Here is a 12,221-nt window from a genome sequence, read left to right as displayed (position 1 = left end):
ATGCAAATAAACAGTAAAGTTCATAAAACTTTAGGGTTGAAAGCGCATTTTTAAAAAAGGAATTCAGAGTGATAGGAGATGGGAGGATTTTAAAAATATATATATACTGTTGTCAAGATTAAAAAGTTAGCAGCCCTATGTCAGTTCCTAAACTGTTGGAAATGCTGATGGTCTATAAATCCCAAAGTCTGTAAAAAAACAGATCTACAGAGCAAGTAGAAAGCTAAGGATTAAGCAAGAGAAGAGCTAGGGCTTCCTCTGTTGTAAAGGAAAACAAGTGTGGGCAGACAGTTACAGACAGACTCGGCAGGTATAGGGGAAAGACGTAAATAAAAGACTATGGTGAGATCTTTTGCTGGGTTCAGGGTTGAATGGCTCTGCAGGAGTGATTGTGAGGTTGAAACTTGAGGGAAGTGGTAAAAAATGGTAAGAGGTGCTGTGGGGGATGGGAGACCAACCTGAGAGAAACTTGTAGAGTTTTTATATGGAATAATAATATCTGGCTATATTTTGTTCAGATTTGCTCTTTTATGAAATTGCCCTTGGTCCTTTTTGTATTCTCTCCCTCATTTGACACCCTCTTTCCCAACCAGCAGTTTTGGTTTTATTTCTTTGATGACACATTCTTCTTTAGATTGTTTTTGTACTTCTCTGTACTTACTAACTTGTCTCTGAGACCCTGTTCATTCATCTATAACCACCTGACACCACCTCCCAGATAGTAGACACCCAACTGATTGGTGCTGTAGTAAATTTAATTCCACACAGAAAATGATTGGGTAAAAATCAGTATCACCTTGATTAAAATTCTTCACAGTTGTGAAAATAGAGATAAATCATGGGCTTTTTTTTTTAATTTCTGCAAAACTAACTTTTCCCTATAGTATGTATTTTTCATTCCTTAAAAAGACACTATATATTTGGTCATATTTTCCTTATGAGTCTTAAACTGTACACCCTTGGAATTCATACACTCCTGTTATAAAAATGCCACAGAGATCATTAAAATAAAATTTTCCACTATAATGGATATGAAAACTGAGGACCAGAAAAATTAGGCAATTTGTTCAAAACTGCAAGGGTATCATGTGCAAGTCGATATGAGAATTGCTTCCAACTTAATTCAGAGTCTTTACATGGTGATTCCACCTCTTAATTTCAATTTTATTTTGTATTCAACTTATAGCAGTTAAATTAATAATAGTTATTTTTGGTAAAGCTCTCTTAAAACCAATAGACTATTACCCTTCCTTTTTTTTTTTTAAAGATGCCAGTATGTGTTTCTGCTGCTGTGTGACATGTTTGATATTTTAAGTGCCTAGTAACGTACAATAAGCCAATTGGGCATTCAGTTGAAGGTTGTTTTATGATGCATAACATTTGTGTTATTTATGATTATAATCAAATCTAAATGTTGACAGTGATGATTGCTATATATCAATCTTTACTCCTGCATTTTATAGTTCATCACTTATTTAAAACTGTATCTCTTTATTACCCTGTAAATAAAAAATATTGAAACCACAGAGAGAGTAACAAATCCTCACATGCAAACATAACTAGGAGGATGCTGCAGGTAAAGAAATACAGTGTTTTCCCCGGGGAGGCAAGAGATGACCTATTACAGATCACCACCCTCTTTTCTATTTGCACATGAAAGTAGAAACCACTAGTACATTAGCGTTAAGAGCCTTTTTTTCCCCGCTTAAAACATTCTCACATAATACCTAGGAGTCCAACTCTAAAAAAGGTGGAAAATTAATTATCCGCCAGAGAAAATATTTAAAAATTCATATTCTTCAGTATGGAGGTTCCTCCAAAAACTGAAAATAGAACCACCCTATGATCCAGTAAGCACACTATTGGGTATTCACCCCCAAAATACAAAAACAATAATTCAAAGGGACACAGGCACCCCTATGTTTATTACAACATTATTTACAATAGTCAAACTATGGAAGCAACCCAAGCGTCCATCAACAGACGAATGGATAAAGAGAATGTGGTCCATATACACGATGGAATATTATTCAGTCCATAGAAAATAATGAAATTTTGCCATTTGCAACATGAATAGAGCTAGAGAGTATAAAACTAAATGAAATAGAAAAAGAGAAATAACATATGATCTCACTCATATGTGGCATTTAAGTAAGCAAAGGAGCAAAGGGGAAAAAGACAAACCAGACTCTTTAACTATAGACAACTAATTGTTACCAAAGGGGACGTGGGTAGGGATTAAAAAGTATATTTATCATGATGAAAACAAAATAAAATAAAATGATAAAACAAGGGAGAAATGGCCTGGGGGGCGGGGGGGGGGGTATTCCCATTGTTTAGTTTTGTGGAAATGGTATGGTCTTTTTTAGAATTATAGTTTTTTTTTTTTAAAGGATTTTATTTACTTATTCATGAGAGACACACAGAGAGAGGCAGGGACACAAGCAGAGAGAGAAGCAGGCTCCATGCAGGGAGCCCGATGGTCTCCAGGATCACGCCCTGGGCTGCAGGCGGCACTAAACTGCTGGGCCACCCAGGGATCCCGAAATTATGGTTTTTTTTTTTTAATTTTTTTATTTATTTATGATAGTCACAGAGAGAGAGAGAGAGAGAGAGAGAGAGAGAGAGAGAGAGAGAGAGAGAGAGAGGCAGAGACATAGGCAGAGGGAGAAGCAGGCTCCATGCACCGGGAGCCCGATGTGGGATTCGATCCCGGGTCTCCAGGATCACACCCTGGGCCGAAGGCAGGCGCCAAACCGCTGCGCCACCCAGAGATCCCGAAATTATGGTTTTCTATTGGCAGATATGATCGTTTGACCTTTAATTGAATTTTAAGGACTACTTTATTTATTTATTTATTTTTTTGTTTATTTATTCATGATAGACAGAGAGAGAGAGAGGCAGAGACACAGGCAGAGGGAGAAGCAGGCTCCATGCACCGGGAGCCCGACGTGGGATTAGATCCCGGGTCTCCAGGATCGCGCCCTGGGCCAAAGGCAGGCGCCAAACCGCTGCGCCACCCAGGGATCCCCAAGGACTACTTTTTTTAAACAAATAAATAGATTTTCACGTAAAATACCTACAGGAGAACGTTGCCCCGTTAGCCTCCACCTGAAGCTACACTCCTGGAGGTCCTATCCTCTATACACGACAAAGCTACACTCATTCTGTTGGGAGGGCTCGTCACTGTCCTCGTTGACCTTGTAATTTTAGGGCATTCTTCCCTCTGAGAGTGACAGGGAAAGACGTTTCATAAAAATTTTGTTCTTCCGGGGGGGGGGGGGGGGGAGGGGGGGGGAAGTGAACTCCTCTAGATCGCGATTCCTTCACATTTTCCAAACACAGCAAAGCCCATCGGAAGCCCCACACCTCGTATCAAAAAAACTGCACAACGTGAACCCCCCGAGACTTTGAGATAGGGACAAGGCTGCCGTTCACACACTCCTCCAGCAACTCCTTGTCGAGTTTTCATGGAGTGACAGGCCCTGGGCCAGGAGCGGTTGTTATCAAAGGGAGACGCTGTCCCCGGGCCCACAGTGGGGTGGTGAGGCGGGCAGCGAGACGTCCGCGGGGGGTGCGCGGGGGGAGGGCGCCTGCCGGGGGAGCGGCGCAGCGGAGCCGGGCAGCGAGCGAGCGGGGTTAGGGACGCGCGGCGCAGCTGGCCGGCCCGGCTCCTGGGCTCCGCCCCGCGGGGCTGCCGCCTGCGCCAAGAGGCGGCGGGCGCGGGGAGGGCGCGGGGAAGGCGCGGGGAGGGCGCGGGGAGGGCGCGGGGAGGGCGCGGGGAGGGCGCGGGGAGGGCGCTCGGGCGCGCGCAGACGCCGCCCGGAGGGACAACCACGAGGTTGAAGAGTCCGGAGCTTTGAAAATAGCCGCCGGTGCGAGGGTGAGGCCGCGGCTCCCAGGCCCCGGCGGGGGATCCACGAGGCGCACCTGCTCCCGTCGCGGCGGCCGACCTGTCGCCCTGCGGGGCCCGGAGCGCACGGCCCGCCTCCAAGTTAATCATCAGCAAGTTTCTTTGTTGTTGGAAATAAGACGCGCGGTCGCGCGTAGGCTCGGGGGGCCCGGGGGGCCCGGGGGGAACCTGTCCCCCCCGCACCTTTTAAACGCCCGCCGGGAGGGAAGGAGGAGGCCGGGGGAGGGGGGCTCCAAGTCTCCCGCACGCCCACCTCCCCGGAGGGCGTGTCTCAGGTGAGCAGGACTCGCCCCACCTCCCAGCAGCCGAAGGACGCTCTCCGCTACCCGGTTACCATAACGACAGGGCGGCAAGCGCCACGCAAACCACCTCGCGCCCAGGCCCCCAGGGGCCGCCTGCATTGTCCGCCGCCCGAGCAGCGCCTCCCTCACGGCGCCTGCGCACAGTCCGCAGCGGGGAGGGGGCGGGGGAGGGAGGATGACAGCGCGCGCGAGACGTTTCCCAGAAGCCCGCGCCGCTCGCCGCCCTTCTCCCTCCCGCTCACAGGCCGCGTGACGTCACTCCGCCCGCCACGTTCCTGAGACGCTAAGGGTGGTTTGCCGGCGCCCCCCAGTGGTCCGGTGGAGCGTTGCAGCGCCGCGCGCGGGGGCCCAGCGAGCGAGGCAGGGAGCGCGGCGGGTTGGGCCGCCGCCGCCGCCGCCGCCGCCGCCGCCGCGGCCGCCGTCGTCACCGTAGCGCGCCGACATGTGGCGGCGCGGCTGAGCGGAGGGGAGGGGGGAGGAGGGAGGAGGGGGAGGGCACGCGCGGGGAGGGGAGGGGAGGGGAGGGGAGGGAGGAGGCCAGACAAGGCGGGGGGAGGGGGAGCAGCGGTGGCGCAAGTCGCGCGGAGCAGCGCAGCCCGGGGCCGCTCTCGCCGCCTCCCGACCCGGCGCCCCCGGCGACAACTCCGAGCGGGCCGCGGAGTCCATGTTGGGGAACTTGGCGTCGTGACGGGGACCCGCCGGAGCGAGCGCCTCCACCTCGGCCTGAGGTAAACGCGGGCCGGCCGCGGGGGCGGGCGGGCTCCGGCGGGCGGGGGGCGGGCGGGCGCGCGAAGTTTGCGGGTTGCGCGCGGCCCAGGCGGCGTCGCGCGCCGGGAGGAAAGTTGGAGCCGCCTGTGGAGGCGGGGGGGGCCCCTTGGTCGCCGCCGCCCCGCCGGGAGGCCCCGCTCCGGCCGCCGCGCCGTCCGCACCCCGGGGCCGGGGCCTGGCCCGCGCCCGCCGCCCGAGCCCGCGGAGGCTGCCCGCGGCGCCGCGACGCCCGCCCCCCCGACTTGGGAGACTTGGGAGACTTGGCTTTTGTCAGCCGCGTCCCGGCCCGCGCGTGAGACCAAACTTCACGGCGCCGTGACCTCCGCGCGGACGGGCCGAGGCGGCGGGCGAGGCGGCCGCGCTCCCCCCCCCCCCCCCCCCCCCGCCCCGAATTTCAAACTCTTCTCCCCCCACCCCCACCCCCACCCCCACCCCCTCGACTTTTCAGCCCGTTTCCTGGGCTGACAACAAAAGGGCCGGATCTGAACTTCTCCGGATGCGTCGCCCTCCCTTCCTCGCTCGCACCTACCGGGATCCCGTTTCTTTGGGGATCGCGCGGGCCGTCCGGCCCCTCCCCCCCCTCACGTATTTTGGAAAACCTGCTTTGGAAGTAAACGCCCGGTTGAAGTAGTCGGGTTAGAATACAGATGGAAGTGTTGAAATCGTGAGAGTTCCCCCCCCCACCCCCGCCCCCCCTCAGCGGGTTTCTGTGGAGGATTTTCGTAGCGTCCACACCGCGCGGTCTTCCTTAATCCCGGGCCGTGTTAGCAGCTAACGTCCCCGCACGCCCTCCGTGAGCCGAGGGGTTTAGGGGGAAACTGCTCAGGAGGTCCTTAAGGTTTGGCCGGTGGACGCTGGCCTTAGGTTTTCCCATTGTGGGGAATTTTTTTTTTTTTTTTAATCCCCCACTGGAAAATCAGGAAAAGCCTAATGAAGGAAGAGATGCAGTTTTCATTCTAGAAACTTAATTCAAGCATGTGGCTCCTTCCCTCAGAATATGGGACGCGAAACATTCTTCAGTAACTGGTGGTTTTTGTGTTGTTGTTTGTTTTTATTGGTAATTAATTGTATTACAATTTTGATAAGGTTCAAATCTCTAGACCGCCGCTTTCTCTTTCCTGTTTTTTTGGCAGTTGCCTTAAATCGTCCCCCCCCCCCCTTTTTTTTTTTTCTTTTTTTTGGCCGTTGGTTAAAAGCTGCAGTAAAGAAGTTTGTGGGATTTTAATTTTTGTTGCTTTGATTGATTGAGCAGATAAAGATTTGGCATTGGCTTTGAGTTTGTTTTATACTCTTCTCTGGAAGATAATCTGAATTTACTTTTTATATGCTTAGTTTATGCCATAGGAGTTTTTAAAGTTATTCTCAACTGTAGCTGCACTTTTTCATTATAATTTTTTTTTTTGGTGCAAGTATATTAATCAGTGTACGTTCAGATGGTGACCTTTCTGCCTGAGAGTTTGAGTATGCTTTTTTTTTTTTTTTTTTTTTTTTAAAGGATTTTGAGTACATTTTAAGATTTTGGTCGGATAAGATTAGGATGTTTGCTTACTTCCAGTGTACTCACGCTGTAAAAACATTTTTCGATATGTCAAGGGGGAATAAAACTGTAGAGGCAAAGAGAAAATTGTTGGTAAATATATTGCCTGCCTGAAACGTGTAATGGAGAAAACTTTAAGCGTGATTTGTTTTGTCACGTCTTTAGGTAATGGCAGTGGGATCCATGAGTTAAGACTGAAACTCTTCAGGGGTCACCCAGCTTCCCCATTATTTTTTGGGCACTAGCCTGTGTTTAGGCAATTTTCCTGAAAAGCTGTGCTGTTATAGGAGGAAACCGTGCAGTTGGCTGATGTTGATTCACCATTAGTAGCATGTTTTAATAGTAGGAGAGTACACTACTACTCACCGACTTAACACTGAGCTTTTTAGATACACCAATGAGATAATTATAAAGCCTAACTAAAGAGAGTGGCAGAGATAGAGGTAATAAAATCTCAGCCTTAGAATGATTTTCATTTTAACTTCCCTTTTGCAAGCTCTACCATCATCATCTACCCTTACCTTTAAGTGATGTGTGTTGGATCTTGACTTACCTTGCCCACTGAAATAAAGAAGCTTCAAACCTAAATTCTTAGTTATACTCTCTATCTGAAAGAATAAATTAGCAGGTTTGCACCTTATCTTGCATCTGTATTCTAACTGGTAGTAGCACTGAGTAGGGCTCAGAGTTAAAATACCTAGTATTCTCTTGGTATTATTACCAAGACTCATTTTTGTATTGTCATTGTTGTCTTTCTTTAAAAGTCGTAGATTTGTTAATTCTAGTACTTAGGCAGATATGGTTCTACTGTAAAATGTGAAAACAGTACCATCCTCTCTTACTTGCAAAATAGTTTCCTAAAAAGTCTCACTATGACCTTTGCTTACCTATATGGTCTTTTACGCTCAACTGCCAGAGTGATCCTGATGAAATTTGTCAAATCATGTTACTTTTCTTCTTAACTGGCTTCCCTTCTCATAGTAAAATCCAAGTCCATGGTTTACCAGGCTGTGAGTGTTTTGAGTCTCGTCTTCCTCTCTCGACTTGATTACCTCATTCTTTGTCCAACTGACTTCTACTCTCCTACATAAGTTTTCTCTGACTGCTCTGTCAAAACCAAACCTTCCTCCCGCATTTCCTACCACTTTTTAAGCCACATTTTCTACATAGCATTTATCACTTTCTAACATACTGTATAATTTACTATCTTAAGTTTATTGTATTTCTTCTTCACTTTAATGAAAGTTCTGTGAGAACAGGGTTTGTCAGTTTGGGCCATTGTTTTGTCCCCAAATGCTGGCACAATGCCTAATACGTAGTAGGTGCTTAGTAAATATTTGATTAATCTCCTTTCTGCTGGAAACGTTAAAACTTTAAAGATAGTAATTATGGTTTGAAACATTACCCAGCTCTCACTCTTTTGCATAGTTACTTGGGTCTCTGCTTTATATTCAGTTCAGGGGACATTTTTAAAGAAGCATATATAGAATGTGAACTTGAAACTGATTTATCAGGATATAGTTGGAAATAAGAATACTTAGCTAAGGGTAGAGTGGTATAATTGTCTTTCTGTTTAAAATCCATTAAATATTTACTAAGCACCTACTACGTATTAGACATTGTGCCAGTATTTGGGGACAAAACAAGAGATCACCAGGCCTCTGTTGATGAATGGAAAGTGAAGGACAGAAATTTGAACCATCAACTCAAGGAAACAGCTGGATTGATGGTAATACCACATAGGGTTCAAGGTTCTTTTGATTCTGACATCTTGCATTTAAAGTACCTCTGGAACTTTTCAGATGGAAATTTCTGTAGGCAATTAGATAATATGGTTCTAAATTTCAGAGGAATTGTGCTTGGAATAGAAAATTGGTGTCACTTATGTAGGTAGTTGAAACTATAGGTGGAATTGCCTAAGGGAGGGACTATAACTGGAATGGAATCACAGTGGCCTATAACATTAAAAAAAAAAAAAAAAAGTTTGCTTGGGTGAATGGAAGTTCCCCAAAACTACTGTGAAGATCAGAGAAGTACAAGGTGAGTGTGATATTACAAAAACTAAAGGAAGAGAGTATTTCAAGGAAGAGTAATCAGTAGATTCCAGTGTTGATGAGAGTTGAGTAATGTAAGAGTTTTAAGATTTTGCTTTTTTTTTTTTTTTTTTCTTTTTTTAGAGACGAGAGAGAAAGAGGGGAGGTGCAGAGGGAGATAAAATGGTAAGCAGGTGCCATGCCCGGTGTGGAGCCTGGCGGTGGGCTTGATCTCACCTCCCTGAGATCATGACCTGATACGAAATCAAGAGTGGGGATGCTTAAGCACTTAAGCAGGACTCAGCCACCCAGGTGCCCCAAGAGCTAAAAGACTTTTCACTGAATTTAACAAGGAGCTCATTGGCCTTTGAATAAGCAAGGTAGTAAGTTTCTTATTTTCCAATTGATGCTCCTGTAATTGCTGAAGTAGATTAAAAAAAAAAAAACAACTGAGATCAAACATTAAGAAATTAGCTGTCTACATTACAGAAGAGACCTAATGTTTGTTGGATATTTCCTGTGTGCCACCCTCTCTGTTTTAGACATTTTACATAAATTTTCATTTGACCTTTTCAGTAGCCTTGCTATGTTGGGTATGTTAATCCTTTTTATGGAAAGGAGTCTGAGGCTCTAGAGAAGTTATATGACTTGCTAAGTGTCAGAGCACTTGTTAAGAATATACACTCAAGTCCGTTTGACTCTTGGGCCTTTAGTCTTTAGTTATTCATTGTGTCTGTGGGTTGGCCTCTCAAACTCTAGGTCAGCGCTATCTAGTAGTAGACTTTTCTGTGATGATCGAAGTGTGTGTACTGCCAATACAGTAGTAGCTAATGTGGCTGTTGAGCATTTGAAATATGGCCAGCGCGACCAAGGAACTGAGTAGTCGTTATGGTGCAGATATAGATCAAAAGTCATTAAGAACCTCATAAATAATAAAGCAGAGTCATAATTAGAAGAGGTGGAAACATATTTATTTGGGAAGAGTACTGTTTTACTTATATGCTAGTTTTAGGTGCTATAAATGAACATTGTAAATTAACTTTTTCTTTTTTAAAAACAATTTCAAACTTTCAGAAAAGTTCAAGTAGAATACAAAAGACTTTTTTCCCCGTAGCCATTTGAGAATAAGTTTCAGACACCATCCCGCTAAGGCCCCAGTACAAGTACGAAGTTTTTTTCAAACCCTGAACCATTTGGGAGTAAGTTACGATGCCTTCTCATAGCCCCAAACCCAGGATAAGGACTTTCTTTTATATAAATATATCAAAATCAGGAAATTAACATCACTATATTATTACAATTTAACTCTCAGACCTCATTTAGGTTTTGCCAGTTTGCATAGTAGTTTCATTTAAGAAGAGGATCCAGTCTAGAGTCCTGCGTTGCATTTAATTGTAATGTCTTTTTACACTCCTTCAACCTAGAACAATCCCTTGTTTTTCCTTAAATTTCATGACCTTGACACGTCAAAGGATTACAGGTTAGTTTTGTTGTTAAATGTCTCTCAATTTAGATTTGCCTAGTATTTCCTTATGGCTGGGTTCAAATTGTGCAGGAGTGTCTCAGCAATGATGCTGTGTTCTCATTGCATCCTATTGGATGGCATACAATTTTCTTTTTGTGCCATTACTGATGATGTACACTTTGATCATTTGATTAAGATGAAGTTTCCCAAGCTTCTTCACCCAAGTTTTTTTTTTTTTTTTCCTCTTAGTAATCAATAAGTATTTTGTGGGACGCATTTTCAGACTTTATAAATAGCCCATTCTTCATCAGATTTGCTATTTATTATCAAATTGTCCCAGCTTTGACCAGTGAAAGCCCCTTCAAATGCTTTCTTTGTTCTTTTGACTTGCTTTGAGCACTTCCTTACTGTTTGACACAAGAAAATGTTCCAGGGTTACCTTGTACGTACTTTCCCTGTTGTAACCCTAGAATCATCCATTTCTCCAAGGAGTGATTTCTTTTAGTGGAGAAAGATGTTTAGAAAGCCAAGATTTATTTCTGTATATATATAAAAAACCATGGGCTATTACCAATTTTTCCAGTTCCGGTGTTTTCATTTTCTCCCTTTCCAGATTTATTGCTTTCTTCTAAGGGGAAGCCTGACTTCCAGTATCCTTAGTGTGTTTACTTATGATCAGTCACCAAGGTGTAGCCAAATTCTATTGTCACTGTTGCTTCTTCTCCAGAGTTGGGTAATATTTTCATTCTTCTCAAGGCTCTGCTGCCTTGTGCCAAGATGCATTCCTCACTCTAGGCCCCTCACCATACCTCATATTGAGGATCTCACCATTCTTCTTGAGTTCCAGTACCTCTGGGCTCCCTCAACAATCTTCACATGGACACCTTGCTCAGTAACTTGGGCTCCAACACCTCCAGGCAGACTACCAACATGCAGACATATTTTTCTTAAAGATTGTGCTCATTTGTTTTTATAAAAGATTATCACACCAAAACTTGTGAAAATTATGATCAAATATGTCCTCACCTTTAAAATTTAAGTCCTCTTGAGACTCTCACATCTGTTAGTGATAATACTAATCTTCCTTATTTTCCCTTTTACCAGAGAGTTCTCAGATGTACTTTCAGGAGAGTCTTTTTAATATAATTTTGACAGTAAGGTAAAAATTAGTTCTTTGGGGTCAGTCAGACCTAGCTTTGCATTCTAGTTGTCCCATATACTGATTCTCATCTTTTATTGGTGACTTAATCAGTGTCCTCATCTATTTTAAGTAACATTTACCTAAATCTAGTGGTAATAGCTTAACTCCAATCTCGTTTTACAACTTTAAGTTAACTCTAGCAATTTTTAAACCTTTTCAATGCAGTGTTAGTTGTGCAATGTTGGTGGTATTTTAATTTTTAAAATTGTATGGTATCTTGAGGATTAAATGTACAAAAGCATGTCAGAGTTTATTGCCTAATATAAAACAGGCATTTCCCCTACCCATAATCTTCTGCTATAGGTTTGTTGATAGCTGTGTGTCTCAGAGGTCTGGGGATGAAACATGGCCTTTGCCCTTGAGGGGCTTAGTCCTAATCAGGCCTTCTTTATTGCTCCCAGTGTTCTTCATTTTTTCCTGACGAGTTTTCTATATCTTCCTCTCTTTCTCCACTTTCTGCTGCTGCATTATTTTCAAAACCTCCAGTTTAAACATGTCAAAGTAGATAAATGGGATAGAGGTGGACTTTTCCTTAGTGATTTCCTACTTTTTACAAAACACAATTTAAGTCCTACCTTGGACTTAAACTTTAAGTCCCTTTACATTCTGGCCTGTAATTAAGTCTGTACCTTTATCTCCTATTGCTGTTCTTTTTTTTTTTTTTTTTTTTTTAATTTTTTTATGATAGTCACAGAGAGAGAGAGAGAGAGAGAGGCAGAGACACAGGCAGAGGGAGAAGCAGGCTCCATGCACCGGGAGCCCGATGTGGGATTCGATCCCGGATCTCCAGGATCGCGCCCTGGGCCAAAGGCAGGCGCCAAACCACTGCGCCACCCAGGGATCCCTCTCCTATTGCTGTTCTAAATGAATTCTTTCTGACTAAATTAGTCCTGAAAAATGCCTGTAGCTCACATTTGGCACTTAGCGTGTTCATCACTTGTTCATCTTTTGTATGCTAGTACTCCAACTCTTTTTTGCAGCAGAAAAGGTTATAGTATCTTA

At 44.9% G+C, this 12,221-nt stretch overlaps 1 protein-coding gene across 3 annotated transcripts in view; it reads left to right on the top strand.

Annotated features, from left to right (window-relative positions):
- Positions 1 to 4,751: 4,751 nt before the first annotated feature.
- SCAF11 (SR-related CTD associated factor 11) overlaps positions 4,752 to 12,221 on the top strand; it is a 73,929-nt gene continuing 66,459 nt past the window's right edge. For all 3 annotated transcript variants that reach the window (XM_038577421.1, XM_038577424.1, XM_038577419.1), the window contains exon 1: positions 4,752 to 4,943. The gene's annotated coding sequence lies outside the window, so the exon portion shown is untranslated. The remainder of the gene's footprint in view (positions 4,944 to 12,221) is intronic.

This window comes from Canis lupus, chromosome 27 (assembly GCF_011100685.1).
Source record: "Canis lupus familiaris isolate Mischka breed German Shepherd chromosome 27, alternate assembly UU_Cfam_GSD_1.0, whole genome shotgun sequence".
Classification (NCBI taxonomy): Eukaryota; Metazoa; Chordata; class Mammalia; order Carnivora; family Canidae; genus Canis; species Canis lupus.
This window is presented reverse-complemented; position numbering and strand designations above follow the sequence as displayed.